Source organism: Barbatula barbatula, assembly GCF_947034865.1.
Source record: "Barbatula barbatula genome assembly, chromosome: 16".
In the NCBI taxonomy this organism is placed as follows: Eukaryota; Metazoa; Chordata; class Actinopteri; order Cypriniformes; family Nemacheilidae; genus Barbatula; species Barbatula barbatula.
In genome coordinates this window covers 14,118,096-14,137,544 of record NC_136779.1, presented here as the reverse complement: position 1 = coordinate 14,137,544, position 19,449 = coordinate 14,118,096, and the positions used below count along the sequence as shown (strand labels likewise).

At 38.3% G+C, this 19,449-nt stretch overlaps 1 protein-coding gene across 4 annotated transcripts in view; it reads right to left on the bottom strand.

Moving 5' to 3' along the window:
* The window catches only part of myocd (myocardin), a 100,267-nt gene extending 92,512 nt beyond the window's left edge, over positions 1 to 7,755 (bottom strand). For all 4 annotated transcript variants that reach the window (XM_079477000.1, XM_079477001.1, XM_079477005.1 and 1 more), the window contains exon 1: positions 7,714 to 7,755. The gene's annotated coding sequence lies outside the window, so the exon portion shown is untranslated. The remainder of the gene's footprint in view (positions 1 to 7,713) is intronic.
* Positions 7,756 to 19,449: the final 11,694 nt, after the last annotated feature.

Here is a 19,449-nt window from a genome sequence, read left to right as displayed (position 1 = left end):
AGCAGAAGAAATGCATATTTGTACCTCAAACAGTACCTTCCAAATATAACAATTAGTTTCAGTCGCTAAATCCGTTTGGACGAGAAACTGCTGGGGGATGCTGTTGTATCACTCTGAACAAGACTTCCTTTCTTGTTCTCACGTGACATTTTTAAATTAGTAAACGGGGATGCATGCATAAAAAAGTCTTTGGCGGAGTTCAAAACACAGTTTTTCTTTTCGATTCTCCCTATTTATATATTGTCATTATCCATTGCATCACAGTCATGCCTGCATGACATAGCTTTATGAAAAATAATAATAAATGATTTGCGTTTGAAGAGCATGCTATAAGTGAATTGTGTTGGCTTTGGAAGCCTCTGAGATGAGGTCTGAGTTCATCGGTGTTCACTTAAAAGCCAAAATTCTTGTGAGCTGTTGCCCTGAAACTAATCGTGTGGCGCCCAAAGGCGGACAGAAACTAAGTGAGTGGGACATGGCTGTTTTTTGAGCCATGTATGACAACACAAGCAGCGTGATTCTGGCAATGGAGACATGTAGGCTTTCATTTCTCACAAACATCATCTCGAATGAGTCACACACACTGACACAATCTGTCAATGCAGCATTGGACATACCAGAACAGCAATAAGTACTAAGGCCATTTTATATACATATTGTTACTGTTAAGCATATAATATTTAATATGGAGATACTGTTGGTCACCCTTCATGGTTGTCAGTGGGTTTTGCATATTTAACCAGTGACAAGTATTGAAGAATTGTGTTTTTAACATTTCCAGAAAAGTTTCCAGTTTTGGGGATACAAGGCTTTATCCCAACAGCACCAACTTTCAAGTAAATTCATAAGAATAGGTACTGTAGCAACGCAACCACGGAGTAAACACGGGGTCTGCAGCGTTTCCAAAGGTCTCCGTTTTTGGGGTCGAAAAATCTGTGTGCAATGAAGTGTTCAGAATTTTTTCGAGGTTAGTCCATTGGGTCCACAGACTCACCCAAGTATTTGATGAACTTGCTCCTAAAGTTCCTTCTCTGATATCTGAAGTCATTCCTTGTTTCACACCTCAAAAAAAGGTATTTCGCTCCTCAAATGCATTTGATGCATTGCCCCAAAGTAACTACACAGAAAAAAGCTATATAACTTCACCACTAAACTCCTTGTCACTCTTTGGGTTTTACTTTTCATCAATATTCATGTCCCCAAGAACTCCAGAGTCCTCGGTAGAGATATAAGGAAACTTGAGACAAAACAATATTGTGACTTCAACTGGTAGGAATTTACGGGCAGTTATTCAAAAAGAGAAACCCCTTGAGGATGTGCAAAGCCACTGGAGACTTCACAAAACAGAGAGCAACAAACAAACTCTCTGCATGCGTCTTGCACATCACACGCCTTTGACCCTTCGGTCAAAATTTCCGAGAAAGACTTGTCCCTTAGGCCTCAAGTTTCACACGCTGATGATTCAACAAAGTCACTTTAAGATTTTGTTTGAACAACCTCGCTGTGTTTGAGTTCTCATCTTTGGCCATATGCACAGTGGTCATGTGTAAACTTACAACAAAAAGCAACGCCAGCATACACCTCATCCAACATTAACCTGTTGAGAGTCACACAGCTATAACTACAGTAGCATGGTTATGGCTCTCATTTCATTTGGATTTAGTAATTATGGACACACTGTAACAACATTGGCTCAACCATGCTGCCGAGTTTTCAACAACTTGTGTCCAGAGACAACAACAAGAGAAGACAAACAATGTATCTGTCCAGTTTAGAGTTGAGAGACAACCATTAAAATGGTTGTCAAAGGTGCCCAGAACATTATATTGTATTTTTTGTTCGACAGAAATTATTGGCATTATATATCAGTATAGTAATTCCGAAAATACAAAAAAAGTATGGTGTTTATGACAAACCAAATTGTAAACATAAGTGACAATCAAATCGAAAAGACAGATGCTGTTGTAGACTGTAAATTCACTTATATGTTTAAAGGATGAATTTGCATTGGTCTTCTATTATGAAAGCAACAACTGTTCTTTTCTTAACATAAAACATGATCTTAGTGGGATTCAAATTGAACTGGCATCAGAACATTTAAGGTTTTAACACTAAAAAGCGATCATCGCATAACAAAATCAACATACTAAAATTACATCTGGCTTTCATAATCACTGCCAGCCTTTCACATTGCCAGAAACATTACAAAGGCTTACTTATTAATAGCAGTAATATGTTTGTTGTGATATTTCATCCCTGGATGATCACATCCAAATGTTTTGAAACAGTACATTAGTAGGACAATGGTACAAGTGAGTGAGTCATTCTAAATGTAAATTTGCCAAACATGGTATATGGCGAAGTATCTTTTTTCTATTTTCTAAGATGTAGGAGTCTATAATTTACTGTAACCGTTTGGCAAATTCAGAAAAACAGTTTCTGATGTCAATGAATCACCTTATAAACAACATCCCTGGTAATGCTACAAAAATGGGAGGGGTTTTACATATATACAATACCACCAACTGCTACAGGTTACCGTTTTGACAGTATACTGTATAGGTAAATATAAGTAAGTAGGTTTAACAGCAACATGGTGTCTAAAATGTAACAAAAGTTAAGCTAGGGTCCTAAGGTAAGTCTTTACATAACCTAAAACAGACTATTATCCAAAAAACAAGAATAAACCCACGCTAATAACAAGCAATAACTCAAAACAATGCATGAAATTGCATTTTATAAGCTGGGAGTGCTATAGAAACACATAAACCCCAGTCTGAGGATGTCAACAGCTTTGAGTGCATCACGTGTTGTCATCTCAATACAATGGTAATTACAATACGTCACAAACGCAGCATAAATAGACAGTGTAATGAGGAGTAACAGGTAAGAACAATTAGGATGGGCCACACTGACAAGACTACAATGAGTCTCGAGAAAACTACAATACAAAATGGCCGGAAAATCAGGTATAGTTGCACAACCAATGTGATTAGTTTGGGTGGAATTATCAGTTTGACAACCAATGGAAGACGGGAGTGTTCGAGAAATAATCGATAATAAAATTAAACTAATTACCAATTGAATTGTATTTGGTGACGCTAGAGGTGGAGAAATCACACACTTCATCTTCAAAAAGGTTGTGTTTTATTTAGACTAAACTGTGATGAATAGCACAAGAATTGCCAGAAACTATACATATAACTGGGCTTCTGTCATCACATACTGTACCCATGAATCACAGCTGCATAGCAAAAAAACAAAATGGAATAACCTTATCGTTTTAAAATGTAACTTTTTCTAAAAATAAGTGCTAGGGATGGCCAAAAATAGAATTTCTATTTCTGCCTGGTTTCTTTTGGACGGTTATCATGTACTCTGTGATGCTATGCGTACAAGGAGAATGTATTTAGTTTTCCGTTTTCATTTGGGGAAGAAAAAAAGAGTAAACGATCATTCAATTCACATTGTTGTATTATGACTCATCAACTCTGTTTAGGTCACACAAATATTTAAACACTCCAGGCGGCTTCTTTTGGCCACGATCTAAGGGTCTCAATATGTTACTATGAATGGTCAGTGTACTGATATTTGATCAATCAGCAGACTCTGCAATTGCTTTTTCACAAATTTGCACAAATGTTGCTGCTTCTAAAGATACTCAAAACTATTCAATAAACTATTAATTGATCTTATTTAGAAATATTTCCAATTCACTGTGGTGAATTCAATGCTTATTCTACCTTATTTTGATTTACTGTTCTCAATCACAGACGTGACAGACGTAGAATAAAAAACGCTGGGTTATTATTAAGTGTTTGGACACAAAGGGACGACCATTGGGGTACAAAGAAACATGATGGTTTGTTTATGCCATGTATGAGTAAAAAATAAATAAGAAGGTATTTAATTTAAGCAAGCGGTTAGGTTTGTCTCTTTTTGGGATGACGATAACCCTGCATTCTTTAGAGTATATGTCTTCTGCAATGAGGTTGAGCTTTTTAAGTGTCTAGTGAGAAATCTTCTTTTATGAGCAATAATGATGGAAATGTCCAATGTACTATATGTTATTTTCATCCCAGCATGGGGGTACAAGAAGAACAAAACAGTCGGGTTATAAATAAATCAATGCAATGTAGATTCTACCCAAAAATGTTGAGTTGTTTTAACCCATCGTTGGGTCAAATGTAAACGTTATATGGGCTGAGTTAATCCAGTGGTTTTCCGTATTTTCCGAGCAATGCGTTGAAACATTCCTGTATTTTTAGTATGAAGTTGAACTTAAATGCATATTAAATTATACAGTAAACGTAATTATGAATGAATTTAAGTCTTTCGAGCATGAATGAGTAAATTGTATAATATATAGGTTGGGAGGGTGAGCAATTTACATAAATACCAGACACCCAGCTAAAACTGAGCAGCACCTACTGTTGGCTGCTTGCCTGTAAGAGACTTTCACAGCTTCGGTGACACTACGACTTACAAACTGTCCAAAGTGAGTTAAATCCCAGGTGTCCAGACATAGTGGAGGATAAAATACCACTGCTGTTTTGTGTTATATATATAGTATATGAATTTGAGGAAATACATTTTAGATTGGAAAGATCTTTTCCGTGTTCCATGACATCCCGACACAGAAATTCACCATGGTGTTGTTTTACACGTATATCTTATAAAGTGCAACAGGATTTGGTTTTAACATCTATACGTGTAACTAACAATTTCTGTAATGTTAAATTCACAGTTATTGCTACGAAGGTGAATTGCAATATTTTGTCTGGTGTTGCTGTATTTTCAAGCTTTGAGTGGCATATTGCCAAAACATTGATGCTTTTTGGTTATTATAAATGATATATAATTGTTATGCATTCCTGAACACTAAAGTAAACCATTTATAACCTCTTCTTTTTAGAAAACATAGCTATTATTATGATTGACAGGGTTTCTTGTTTCATCTGGTACAGTAATGAAATCTTCGCTTGTTTATTTAGACTAAGACATTGGCGAAATATTGACATTGAATCTTTAATTATCAATGTTTGAACAAAGAGTTAAGCCAAAAATGTTAACTTTATTGAAGTATTTTTTTGACTGACTAAGACTAATAATTGGATGAAAAATGTAATACATTTAAAAATAAATTTATATCACCATAAAACACACACACGCACTCGCTGACACACAATATGAACCAGGTCAGGTGCATATTTAACATGAGTTCAATAACAAGTGAGATGACATCAGAGTGCATGTATTTAATCTTCAGATCCAGAATCCGACATTGTGTCTTGTTGTAGTCATAAATTTGTAATCAAGTGCCTATGATGTAGAACAATAGAAATAGAAAACCAGAGCACTTCTTTTGTTCTTATAGAGCCACTCTGCTCAGTGATGTAATGTTTCTCGAAGGCAATGGGGCAAGCAGCAAACACTTGAAAGAGAAGATAATCAAAAACACATTGTACCTGACAGGGGCATTTCTAACATGTTTGCTTAGCTCGGCCTCAAAAAGAAGGAGGACTTCACCGTGTCAATGAAACACACACAAATGCAATCTGGGAGAGAGGTTAGGGAGGGATGAGCCACCGACTGCAGCTGACAAAGGCGAGCAATTTGCCAAGCTACATAAAAGAGAGATCTCTGGCCGCATTGAAGTGAATTTCCACCATTTGGTTTTAATTAGGCCTGGCTCCTGGGATCAGCCCTAAAGATACGTTCCTTCTGAACCAAACATCGAATCTTCTTGTTACTGACCTGACTGTCCTCGCCAAGACATCCACACATTCTCAGAGTAACATTTGAGTAATAAACGTATTTGTATGGATTCCTAAAAGTCTGCACCGACCCGAAAGACATCGGGTATATGCATCTTTATTTGGACTGTGTGACACAATTCCAAACTTTAAAATTGGTTATTCACCATGCTGGAGATATACATTCAAATGTAGGAACACTCAATGTGCTGAGGGAAATTGGAGGTCACTAGGTCCTTGTTTAGGTACGCTAAACCTTGTTAAGATGGGCTCCTCCGGAACTTAGATTCAGGTTAAGTCACTTTTATCGCATCTTCCCCCTTTGTGAACTTCAACTTTTGCTCACCATTATGGTGTTTAGTGTTTCCTTTAGTTGGCTTCCTAAAGGTTTTTGGCCATTTTAACAATGTATAATGTTATTTTGCAAAAGAGGCAACTGTGAACTGAAATCAGACTGTCTGTTGGTGTGTTTGCAGCTTGGGTTCTCTCAACATTACACGTTTTTAGACCAAACCGCTGTCACTGTAACGATTATATAAGATTTGATCAAAAGTAATCAAATACAGTTGTTTAGAAGGTTTCAAACTGCTGTGTCACACAGACGTCAGTAACCAGCGTTACTTAACAGTGGCAATGCATGCTGGGATGAGATGTTTATGCTCTACCGAGCATGCATTGCAGAATAAATAATACAGCTGATTGGTTACTGGTTTCCAAAAGGATAGGTGCATAATACATATACTTTTTGATTTTAAAATGTTTCAATGGTTTAAGGCAAAAATAATTTGAGTTCACTGAAAATATCAGGTTTTACAGGTGTTGCATAACATGGAACATGTTCTCTCACATACAGATTTTCTGTGTTTTTTCCACATACAAAAGTTACAATAGTGAGTGGTACAAAAGCACTATGACATTTACTTCGTTTGAGAAAAACAATGACAGGAGAATATTAAAGTATAAATAAAATAGACTTATATGTCAGTACCTTACACAGAACACTTGCACGGCTTTGAACAGTTTTAACACTTTTTTTAAAACTATTGTCGTAGACAGGTGTTTGTAAAGCATGGCACATAACCTGACATAATGTACATTGAACTTGACTGACCTTTAAATCATTTCATATTATTATTATTATTTGTATTTAATTATTTATATTAATAAATAGCACAAAATATTGAAAATAGAAAATTCTACTTGAATTACGCTTCTTTATATCTATATTCATGAACAATATAGGTGTTCTCATATTCTCATTCTCATTCTCATATTCATATATCATTCCAAAACCGTGTATGTCCAAATTCGCTTTGATGTGTTTAAGTGATTAAATACTGTGTTGTTAAAGTTTTTATTTGTTACATACTGTTGACAAACAAAAAGGGGGACTAATAATAACAACAATGTATGGCAAAAAAATATATGGCGTAACACGGTATTATGATATTGAAAAGACCAGGAATGATATTGAAAAGAGAAGCTTGAACATTAGAAAATGTTATGTTCTACAGGAGAAAGTCACAAGGGGTCTCCAAAGACACGAGGGTGAGTAAATTATTGTAAATAAATGTTCATTATCGAGTGAACTGCTCCTTTAAGAATTTAAGCACTTGACAATTCTTCCCCTGCCTATCTGTCAACAAACCACATTGTAACACAGTTGATAAAAAGTATTTTGATAGGGTTTTCGTCGTTTCCTCCACACAGACGCAGCATCATTATTCATCACAGAAAACACAAACGGCCATCGAACCAAAAACAATAAATGATTACGAATACAATCAGACATCTATGAAAACACAGACAGGCCTAATGAAACTAAAGTTCATACGAGAAATTTAAAGCACAGATACAACCAAACACAAACGTTTCTTTCTTCTCCAATTCAAGTCAAACATTTAGGGGCCAGACTTGAGGATCAGTGTGTGTATGAGGAAAGAAGTGAAATACTCACAGCATGTCTTCAATGAATAGGAGGCTCACTGTCACTAGAGGCAGCTTCCTGCGGTCCACGCTCAATGAGGAGATCGAGAGCGCACGCTTCTCCCCTCCCAGTTGCTGAGGGAGAAATGCTGTGAGTTACTCTTTGCTGCCATCACCATATCCGTGAGAGGAATCTGTGGCGAGATTTTATCAGGGTTCTCTTGTGTGCTTTTACATTGCTGCATTTTAATGGAGATAAACAGACATTATGGAAATATTCGCGTTGAATTGTGATTACGCCGTTGGGCTGAGTCACAATGCTTCAAGTTGATGTCTCTGTGGACTGGTTTTTATAGATATCGTAAGCTTCCCATGTGAAATATTCCCGTTTAGTGTTCCTGAGGGAGTGATTCAGTAGAAGATGTGTTACCTCTCACATGTCAATCCATTGTGATTTATGGTCCGTTTACCTTTCTATGAGAGTATTGGTAACATTCACTGTTAAATTGTAGAATGACATAAAAAAGCACAAATGTCTCTCCAATTGAAGATTATTCAAATACGTTCTGGGGACATCGTACATTATTCACTTACATTCTTCAGCTGCTTATTGGTATTTGTTCACTAAAATGCAAATATAACAAATCTACTCCTACTCCCAGGTCATTGCACTATAAACTAAAGAATGTCTGACAAACTTTGGTATTACAAGCTTTTGGAAAGAAAGTCACAGAGGCAAGCCAATGTTAATGCTGTCTCAGGAAGTTGGGGTTGTGACCGCTTCCCCCGTATGAATTTTCTGAATACATTTAGTGAATGATATACGCTTACCCACAAAATTCTGTTATGACAGGAGAGTTAGTGATTGTAATCATTCAATGCAACATTTAGACCCAACCCGCACATGCCCATCACCTTTTCCTTGTTTTGCGAGCGCTCATGACCTAAACCCGGTTCACTGAAATCTTTTTGTAATGTAACTTGAGTAAGATGAACTACAGCCAGCTGTAAAACATGATGATAATGACATCACAGTCTACATTTAGCGAGAATTCGGCGTTTGTGAGCTATAATTGGAACCCAGACCAGCCATGATGTCAGGTTTTTGCAGTTTTGACTGAGCATTGAAATGAGTCTTTGTCATCCAATACCAACAAAGACCGCTGTGGTGTTTCACTCCCAGCATGAGATGTAATGGCAAAAATAATCAGAAATATTTGTTTCGACTTGCATTACGCGTCAACAAACTGAAGAAGATTGAAAGAAAAATCATATATCATACTGATTCATAGTGTGTGCATTCTCCATGCATTTTCTCCTCATTGCTCATATGTCATTACATTGGTAAAACAAATAGTCAATAGCCTGTCTCTATAGCACTTTACGTGAGGTTCCAACTTGATGTAATTCGCAACAATTCTACAAGATATTTCGTTTGAATTCAGACATTGTGGCTGTAGCCCCTTCCCCTAAAGCTAACATCACTGCCACGAAAGAAAATCGAATTAAATCATATTATTAAGTTCATACGAATTTCCATATTGGAAAAACAGTTACGAATTCCTACTGTGTTGGAGGTTCTTTTTATCCCATTTCAATAAAGGCATAGTTCATCCAAAATGTTTTATTCTGCCATCATTTACTGACCCTCTTGTCATTTCAATCCTATATTTCTTCTGCAGAACACAAAAGAAGATATTTTGAAGAATGGTGTTAACCGAACAATGACATTATCCATTGACTTCAATTTGTGTCCCTACAATAGAAGTCCCTACTGCTGTTGTTCGGATACCAACATTCTTCAAAATAACTTATTTTGTGTTCTGCAGAAGAAAGAAAGTCATTCAGGTGACTGAATGGGGTCAATGATGAAAGAATTTTCTTTTTGGGTGAGCTATCACTTTAAGTTTTGAAAGGGCATCCTAGATGTCAATAACACGTCTGTTGATCTTGGGTCTACAACTGTTTTATTCATTTACTAAAAGAACCCCAAAAGTCCAGATGGTAGAGAATAAAAAGTGTTATGCGAAGCCTTGCGTAGAAAGGAACGTTTCTGGTCAAACTTTATGTGCCATAAATACGTTGACTGAATTTCCGTTTCATTCGTGTAAATCTTTCAATTGAACATTTTTTTTTGTGTGACCCAAAGACAGAAAGCGACTTTCTTGAATGATTCTGCAGTGAATTATAAAGCAAGGATACAAATTTCCATTCAGGAAACACTGCTATAAGAAATGACGGGACTGAAGAAATACAAATAAGATGGTTTGATCGTAAAGTTATGCTGCAGCAATGATGGGCACAATTGTAGGTTGCATTGCGTTCTTGAGCTTGTTAAATAAGAGGAAACTTTGTCAAATATCAAGGCATTACATATTACGCTGCCATAATGTCACTTTTCATTTCCCATAAATAAAAAGACAAAATAGCTTTTAGTACAGATCTGTCAGTAATCCAAACGATCAAAGAGCTCAAAGAACACTCAGATAAATAGCATAAATACTGTCAGGAGATGCAGTATTGGCTTGAATTATGTGTACTTGCATTTGCTGTCTGTTTTTAATGTGTCCCCCCAACAAAGCTAAACTTCCCCAGCCCCTCAAGGAGAGACCAATAAGATCCAAATGCTCAATGAACCGTGCTTCAAATAACATTAGAAGTTTATTAAATTTTCCCCCATGAGCCACCTTGCCCGGTAACAGTGTGCTGAAATGGTAGTGAAGGCAGTGATCATTTTAATGTGTTCAAGTGAATTATAATAACGAATACATTTTGCGCAAAATGGAAAAAAAAACATTATGGCAAAGACTGAGACTGTTGATTCAATAAATCAAGGAATGTCTTGAGGTCTTGGATGGCGTACGATATTAAATTATGAAATTTCTGATTAATGTCAGATGAATTTCTCAATATTCTGTTTGATATTCCGATGATTTCTGTATTCCTGGGGCAAAATCTTTCTTTAATTATAGAGTTCGGTGTACTGAAACAATTCTCTGCATACTGATAACACGTGCTGTGTGTTTAAGTATATGCAAAAGAAAAAACATTAGCATGTCACCACGACAGTAATGTTTCTATTGCACGGGACAGATCCAATAAAAAAGAACCAATAGTTCATGAAAATAAACCATATAAAGCTTTGAAAGAAAATTCTGTCTAAAGAAACATAACCAATTGGTTTATATTTCGTTTTAAAATCTTCAAACCAGATGTAGATAGTCTCCTGCCAACAAGATGACAATCAAACACTGAGTTTTAACAACAGGCGTGATTATCAGGTGCCTTCGTTTTATTTACTTTTATTTATTTACTTCAAATATTACCCGATAAGAGGTGAGCGATAAATAGACTTCTCATACACAAACACAGTTTATATAATAATACTTTTCAGTATATTTGTACAATCACTGGCTAAACAAGCTCTATTTAATCAAAGTAATAAATGAGGCTCGCACTCGCAGCAAATTTTAAACACATGCAACGTGATACGTTTCATTTGTCTAAAAATCGTCCGCTGGATATGAAAAGTAGAGCAAAAAAAGTGAAGAAATAGTTTTTCAAACATGCAGCTTTTCATAACATTGTAACAGAATGCCGTAATTTAACAAGCCTCGCGTGATTGACTTTACGGTCAAAGCCGTGCGCCGTGTGTACACGAACCTAAAGGCACATGACAAACAGTGTCTCATAAAATAGACATTTTTTCTTTCGGCTTTCTCTGGAGTGTCTAAACACCATGTAGCTGTGACTTTAATCTGTCAACAGATTATGAAGTATATTCCCAGCATGCCAACATAAGCACAGCGCTGTTGTTTTAAATCTAGAAGGACATCTTTACACTGTCTGCAGTTGCGGTGCTTACAGAAAAACAGACTTGTAATATGTCCAGAAACGTATCTGTGGACTCAACTATTCCATTTTTATAGTCGACGCAGACAATACGGAACAATAATAAATAGCATTCCACAAGCATTCTCGCTGATGGCTCAAAATCTGGCCAAGTCTCTCATTTTTCAACATTTTCTGGATTGGAGAAAAAAGCGTTTACATTCCTAAGCTTGTCCTTTCGTTCAGCATTTGGAGAAATGTAATAAATCTGGCCGGACTACAGTCAAACAACAACTCAACGTGTATACAGGCGGATTACCTGTACGCGTCCCTTCTTTCGAGAGCTAGATCATTATTGGCAAATGGAGGGGTGTGATGATGTCATTGTTAAAACAACTTTAACATGATCAAAGAATGTTACAGTCAAACAGGATGTCTAAGAGTAAATCGATTTCGATCATGACAACTCGCTGAATGGATTTTATCATGTTAATGGTTGACATAATGTATTTGGTTTTGGGTTGGTCTACACTGCTGCTGTTGTGTTTCTGCTAGAAGAGTTGATGCGCTAAAACATTTATGGAGTGACAAATCACATTGCTGTTTCCATAATCAACTCCCTAGTTGAATATTTAGGACAGTGATCGAGTAAGCAATTTTATTGGATTTCTCTATTGCACAAGTGACACTTCACTGAATCGTAAGGTGTTACTGCTTCATTGGCCCGAAATGAAGACGTTTGCAGTATGACATCAAACGAACATACAGTTTTCTCGCTCCCTAAAAAATCATGAAGGCCATAGTTAGTTCCTGAATAAAGCAGACTTTTGGACTGAAATGGTTAAATAGTCTGCTGACAGACAGACTCACTCATAACAGTCCATGTGTGAAAACTGCGTCAGGCCGAAACTAGCAAAACAATTGCGCTGCACCTTGCGCCGGATGTACAATAGGGCCCACAGACTGACAGCCAGTCTTGTCACAATTTTTCATGTCTAATAAACTAGTTTCTTGCATTTAAACAAGTCTTTTGGAACAGACATTATTATCACAAAGTGTCAATCATCCAGTTGTTTTTAGGGAAAATAGTAAATTCTACATTGGTAAAGTATTGCTAGAATTACTCTGTTGGACGTACACTACTGTAAAAAAGTAATTCATGTTCAACGAGCCTGTATTGATTTGTTCCAAAATACAGTAAAAGAAGCTTGTTCTTTTATGTTTGCCTTTTTTTCTAGAAAATAGTATATTGTTAAGCATATTATGAACAATTATATAGTACTGTATATTTTGTATAAATTGTATATCGCGAGACTAACCCCCGAGACTAAAATTAAATCTAACTGGTATTGTTTACCCAATAGACTACATTACCCATGGCCATCATCCTCCATGCTCCCTCACCTGTCTCTTGTTTGCCATGCCCGCACCTGCCAGCTATTCCCTAATCACCAGGACACTATACGACTTTTGCTATTTTCCCCAATGGTTGTCAGGTCTCGTCTTTATGTTATGCAAGTCGTGTTTATATCCCTCTCTATATTTCTGTTAATACATTACATTTGTGGATGGTTCCTTGTGGACAAGGTCATTGAGGACAAAATCTATCCAGTCCCATCCGCAACCCGTTGAGCGCATTAGCTCCAGCTCCCCCTGAGCCAATGCGAGAATCCTCTCCACTCACGAGCTTCATGGCTTCCCTGCTCAGGAGCTCATAGACCTATCTGGTTCCGAGCTTCACAGACCTTTCACTCACAACCGCCCCCTGTTGGATCGGCTCCTATTCGACTTTGACCATTTTTGGAACCTCCATGTTACCACAGATGTTAAGTCCACTCCAGAACTTTCCCCAGAATCCACTGCTGTGGTCACAATGGTGTTGGCCATGGCTTGCTGTCATGATTCTGCCGGATCATGTCATGTTTCTCTTGGTTTAGTGGCAGGATCATGACAGAAGCTTGTGTTTTGTGTGGAGAGAGGCATTTATGGCCATTATGGCCTTCCATACACTCTATGCGGTCTCTAGGCTTTCTGTCACCGGGTGAAATGAAGAGGAATGGCCAACGACATTGACGAGCGCCAGCTGTGACCACTAATCAGGCCGATATTGGCGAGCACATGTGGGGAGATGGATAACAGGAGAAGCTGGAAGCCATAGGGGGGTTCGTGTTTGGTGTGCTTGTTTTTGACCTCGGATTCCCTTTAGTGTTTTCTACCAGTGGACCAACACCAACACCAACACCAACACCAACAAGTGTGAGGGTGTTTAAACACTGAAGACGGGTGAGTGACTGGCAAATGGGATTGAGGACAGAGTGATTCAGGATAGTACTAAGGATCTATGTTGTCACCAAAGAGGAAAGTTAAGTGCACATTAATTGGTTTATGAGAAAAGTGATGTTATGAGGATTGGCCTAGAGAATGCTGAATACTGACCTGTGCTTGCTGGCAGGGTGTATTTCTCTATCACCGTGAGCCTCAGAGATCAAGTAAAGAACCGGCTTGTACTGCCTACCCATTGTTGTTCTGTGACCACAGGAAGTTGCTGGATGCTTTGGCGACACCCTTCGACGAAAGTCTGGTCCACCGCTGCCCTGCAAGAAGCAAACCTCGAGTCTGTTGGCTGCTGCACCCGACCTGCTACGAAGGAGGAAGCCGGATAGTAACGGTTGTACCGTCTACTCATTGTTGTTCTGTGAACACAGGAAGTTGCTGGATGCTTTGGCGACACCCTTCGACGAAAGTCTGGTCCACCGCTGCCCTGCAAGAAGCAAACCTCGAGTCTGTTGGCTGCTGCATCTGACCTTGTACTCCGAGATGAAGTAAACCTCGAGTCTGCTGACTGTTGTGCCCAATTGGCTGCCGCATTGGGAGTGAAGAGATCCCTTTGTGAGGAGTAAAGATATCCCTTTGTGAGAGAGGAAGGGAGTCTACGGCTGCGCCGACGCCCGGACCTAGAGTCTATCTCGTGTCGCTTACCTTCCGCGACTGGTTGGTTCAGGCCCTTTTGACTCTCCGCTGGCCAGAGTTCCCTTCGTTTGAGGCCCACGTGGCACGCCCTGGAGTGGGGCTTCAATGTTGTTAAGTGCTTTACTTAATAAAGAGAAAAGATTGTGTACCATCGTTGTCCTGCCTGACTGGTGTCCTTGGTGTCGGCTCCTCCGGAGTGTGGTGGTTGACCCTCAGTTTTAGAGAAACGGTTAAATTTCCTGTAGCTCAGTGGTAAGAGCGTTGCATTAACAATTCAAGGTTGTGGGATCAATCCAAGGGGATTGCACATACCTATGTATAGGATAATACAATGTAAGTCGCTTTGGATAAAAGCGTCTGCCAAATGCATAAATGTAAATGTCTCTGTTCCCACCCTCTCGTCTCCTCGTTTTTTATTTAATGCCCAACACCTGTTCCCCTCTTGATAGTGCGTAGTTAGTCTGTGTTCATGTTTACCTGTCATGTTTTACCCATTCGTGGGTTTTTGGTTTGTCTTTGTATAAATAAATGTCTGTTAACCCCTTACCCGCTGTCTGCACCTGGGTCCTCTGTCCATGCTCACCACCCCGTTCATGACAGCTTTCGCCTCGCCACTGCACAACCTGAAGTTTTACCCAAAACATTTTTGCCATGACCACATGACCCTCACTCCCGGCTCCACGGTTACGGCCACAATAGCCGTCATCTCCACCAGGCCCTGGCCTCCTGCACTCTCTGAACCTTCTTGGCCACCTGAGCTCCCGGCAAGTCCATGGCCCCCCTGTCTCCCGGAGTATGAAGTACCATCCTGGAGGCTCCATATCCAGGCCAGTCTGTTCCCGTCCTGGAGGCTCCATGTCCTGTCCCGTCTGTCCCTGTTCTCCTTCAACCTCCAGGACACCCTCTCTTGTTGTGTCATCATGGGCACAAGGACACGCCTTCCAGGAGGAGGAAGTTCTGTCATGGTCCCCCCTCTGTCTCCAGTGTACATTATCATCCACGCTCCCAGAACCTGCCAGCTGTTCCCTAATCAAATGGACACTATAAGATTCATTCTATTTTCCCCATTGGTTGTCCACTCGTGGCAAGTTGTGTTTATATCCCTCTGTGAACTTCTGTTAATAAATTATATTTGTGTCTGTGGATCACCTGACAGGTATACCGGAGAACATCGTGCTCTATTGTCATGGATTGTTCTGTAAGGTTAAAAAACATTGTAGTGTCCAGGTATTTTACATTTTACTAGTCAATAAGTAAATACTGAGCTAAAGTATATTGTGAAAATATATTACTTTTGTATTGACTGTTTCATCGACTGTTCACGCCTAGCCTGAAGTTAACTTCCGTCTGTATTTGGTTAGATATAAAAAAATATTTTATATTTAATTTAGTATTAAATATTTAAAAAAATTATTGTATATTAATTGTATCAAATTACATTCAACTAAACAGTTATTGATTCTTTGTGGAGGTCTACCGGATGTTAAGTTTGGGCAAAAAGTGTTTTTATGATGTGTCCGCTGAAACCATCTATAGTAAAAAGGAAAGCATGAAATCCAGACAATTTACAACGGAATTTAGGGAAAAAATAAAACAGGTTTCATAGGGCCGTACACAGGGTAGATCTTTTTAAAGATTCATTGTACATGCTTGATGCTTCCAAACTGAAGTTCTCAATAAAGATAATAGAGACTGCTACATACCCAGCATACCCAGCACTATTGCCATGCCCTCGGTAGGACAAACATTGATGGAAATGATCAGTCAGCATGGATAAACTGTAAACAGGCAAATGACATGTGGGAATATAAAATGGAAAATTCAAATAAACAAGCAGAGGCCTGTTTAGAGGCACCATCTCTACAATTGACTCAGGACAGGGCATTTGAGTAATCATTAAGAGTCATAACTCACAGCCAAGGGAGTTTAAATAAACAGTGTTCTTCAACAGGCATATACACATACCCTAAATTTACTTCACCTAAGTTGCTGAGAAACTGTAGGGTAAAGGACACGGGCCTTGTTTTAATGTTGGTCTGAGAGAATCAAGCAGGGATGTCCACGTCTAAACTACTAAAAGTGTGTGGGTGGCTCAACAAGCCAAAATTCTTTTTTTAATGGATTGTGTATTTCTGGCATGGGAAAACATGACACACAATAGTCATTTACAAGCCTTTACTTGACATTTTTGGGTGGTTTGTTTAATAGCAAGAGAAATGGATGAGTTATAGTTTAGTGTAGTTTGGAATACAATTTTGAAACTGTATTTTGAGTTTTACAGATGGTTTTTCAATATTGGAATTGTTTGCCTGTCTGATGCCTTTGACGTCAGATCTCAGGATAGTTGCTTACCAAAGGGCTTGGCAGAGTTGTCGGGACATCATTTTCTTTTCCCAGAGTATAGCCAGCTCTGCTCATTGGTTAAAAGAAATCTATTGAAATGATTGGGAATATTAACAAACAAAAAAAACGGACTATTCGAATAATAAATAAAAGCCATATCGAGTAAATTATTATCTGTTGAAGTTAACATTTTATTTAAGTCCATGTGCCCTCATAATTTTGAATCGAAAAGAGAAACGAGATATGTCTCAGTGGGGTTATATTGACAGACGGTCCAATGGCAAAGCTTCCAAATATCCAATCAATTCCCCAATTATTTCAAAAGCAGTTTTACTCAGATAAACATCACAGTTTGGATGAAAACACCATACCAACGTCATGCTTAGCACTTGAATGCTGACTTTACATCATATAAAAATATGTAATATCTCCAAAAGAAAGCAGTCACATATTTGTATTTAAAAAACGTCAAGAGACATCACCAGTTTGATGGTTGATGTTAGTAGTCATTATAGGAATGAATGGCATTCAGAAAGTAAAGAAATGTTAATTTAATGATCAGACTCGGCAGGTAGCACTCTGAATACTCAGCTATCGTATTGGTGGAGACATTTAGTATCGTGCATCTCTATGTGTAACCATTGCGGCTCTTTGCGGCAAAACAGGTTCTCAATTATTTAAAGGACTCATCGGACGAGCACTTCCAACAATTCGATATTATTTATTAGGGTCTTCAAGAAATGCCTGGAACATATTTTGCTTAAAAACCACTCAATGGCTGTGGGAACAAAACCCTTTTAACAGCTTTGCTCACAGCAACCTGTTTTGGTGCATGTCTCTTTAAATGATAATTAGTTACAGCGCACCCCACCCCCTTCTGTCCGGCGTGTCAACACAACACATGCATAGTAACTTACTGCCATGGCAATGGTTTCGCTAATAATTTCCTATATTTCCTGATCTTTCCTGAGGTTAGTTTTGTTTTAACGTCCAAAATCATTTGTCTGGAGAAAATAAATCTGTCACAGCAAACGTTGTGCGTGTATGCTTGCCGGAATATGCACCTGCAGATCTCAGTAGAATTACGTGAATTTAAGCGCTTGTCATTGACAAGTTAAAATGTTACAAACACACAGGTATAACTAGTAAAAATTAAATAAATCCACTCCTGTCTCTTCCGAGGTTGGGACTACATTGCATGTTGTCCATGAACTTTAGCCATGGCGTCACGTACACGGCTGTTCCTTGTGAAAACAACAATGGCGGCAGCACGGTGTGTGGATTTTATAATAAGACATTATAATAAGATCCTCTTTTTACGTCACAACAGGAGCGAAATCTGATTTCCCACATGCTTGCAGGAAAAGGCACACCAATACAAACTTACTAGGTTCTTGTTTTTTACGTTTTCTGAGTTGCTTGATGCACCGGGGATCCGATTCTAACACATAAACTCAGAAAAATTGGTGACTCCTTTCAGCGATTATAATCTTTGTAGTCTTACTGACACATATGGCCTGACAATCACATTTTTTAATATCAGCTTCTGTCGATATGGGTATATTATGACAACACTATCCACTACTAAAGTATACTTAGAAAACCACTGAGGATTTTATTTTAACAATGCTCTTACAGGCATGCACTACATTTGACTTTAGTAACAGATTCTGCTGTAAGCATTGGATTTGCCTTGCAATTTATCATGTGTCACATAGCATCCTTATGTATATTATGATTCTGAAAACCAGATTCTGCAGAAGCACTCATCATGCACACCTCTGTTTTGACTCAAACTGGCCTATATTTTACATCATAACACGGTTAAAGATGAGGCTTCTGAACTTTTCGTTCATTCCAAGCCAAAGTCTGTGATATACTGATTTATAAAACTTTCAGCTGGGTTTGGTCCAGAAACTTTCTCCAAGGTGACCTCATGAACAGATTTCTTGCTTTGATTGAGCTTTAATTGGTCCTGATTGCATTGCTATTAGGGAGAGTTCAATGAAATGAAACGCAGCCATTGCAGTGGTACACTATAAGTTATACTAAAAGTTAGGTGTTTAACACCCTCCTGTGTAATGAGTGAGGTGTCCACCTGTGTGATGTCCAGTGGCCCATATTTCACCACTCTAGCAGGGGTGGATGGTTTTAGTAAATGATTCCTGACAAATATCACTCTACAGCCCTGCTGCACCCATCATCGAAATTTTTCATTTGATATTAGCCAGCACTATGTTCCTATTGTTTTTTGTGGCATTGTGTTCCACACATCCAATTTTCTCTCATAATCTACACGCAGTCATTTATCATGCGCAGTACGTGTATTTACTCTGTCTTTTCAATTTACGACCCCGAATGTTATCAGGGGAACAAAACACATTTGTTTTCAGATCTTTAACTTTAGGTACAAATTCAGACCATGTAGGGAAAGCTAGAGATGGTTGTAACAGTTTTTGTCCTAGGTCTGTAAGTTATGGTCTTAAATGTCTTACATTTTCACACAGTTAAATGTTCATGTTCAAGAGTTCATTTGCAAAAACAGATAGTTTTTCAGAAAACATGTTTTGTATTGGGTTATCGCGTTTATAGTGTGTTAGTTAACTGTATTTTTTTATTATTC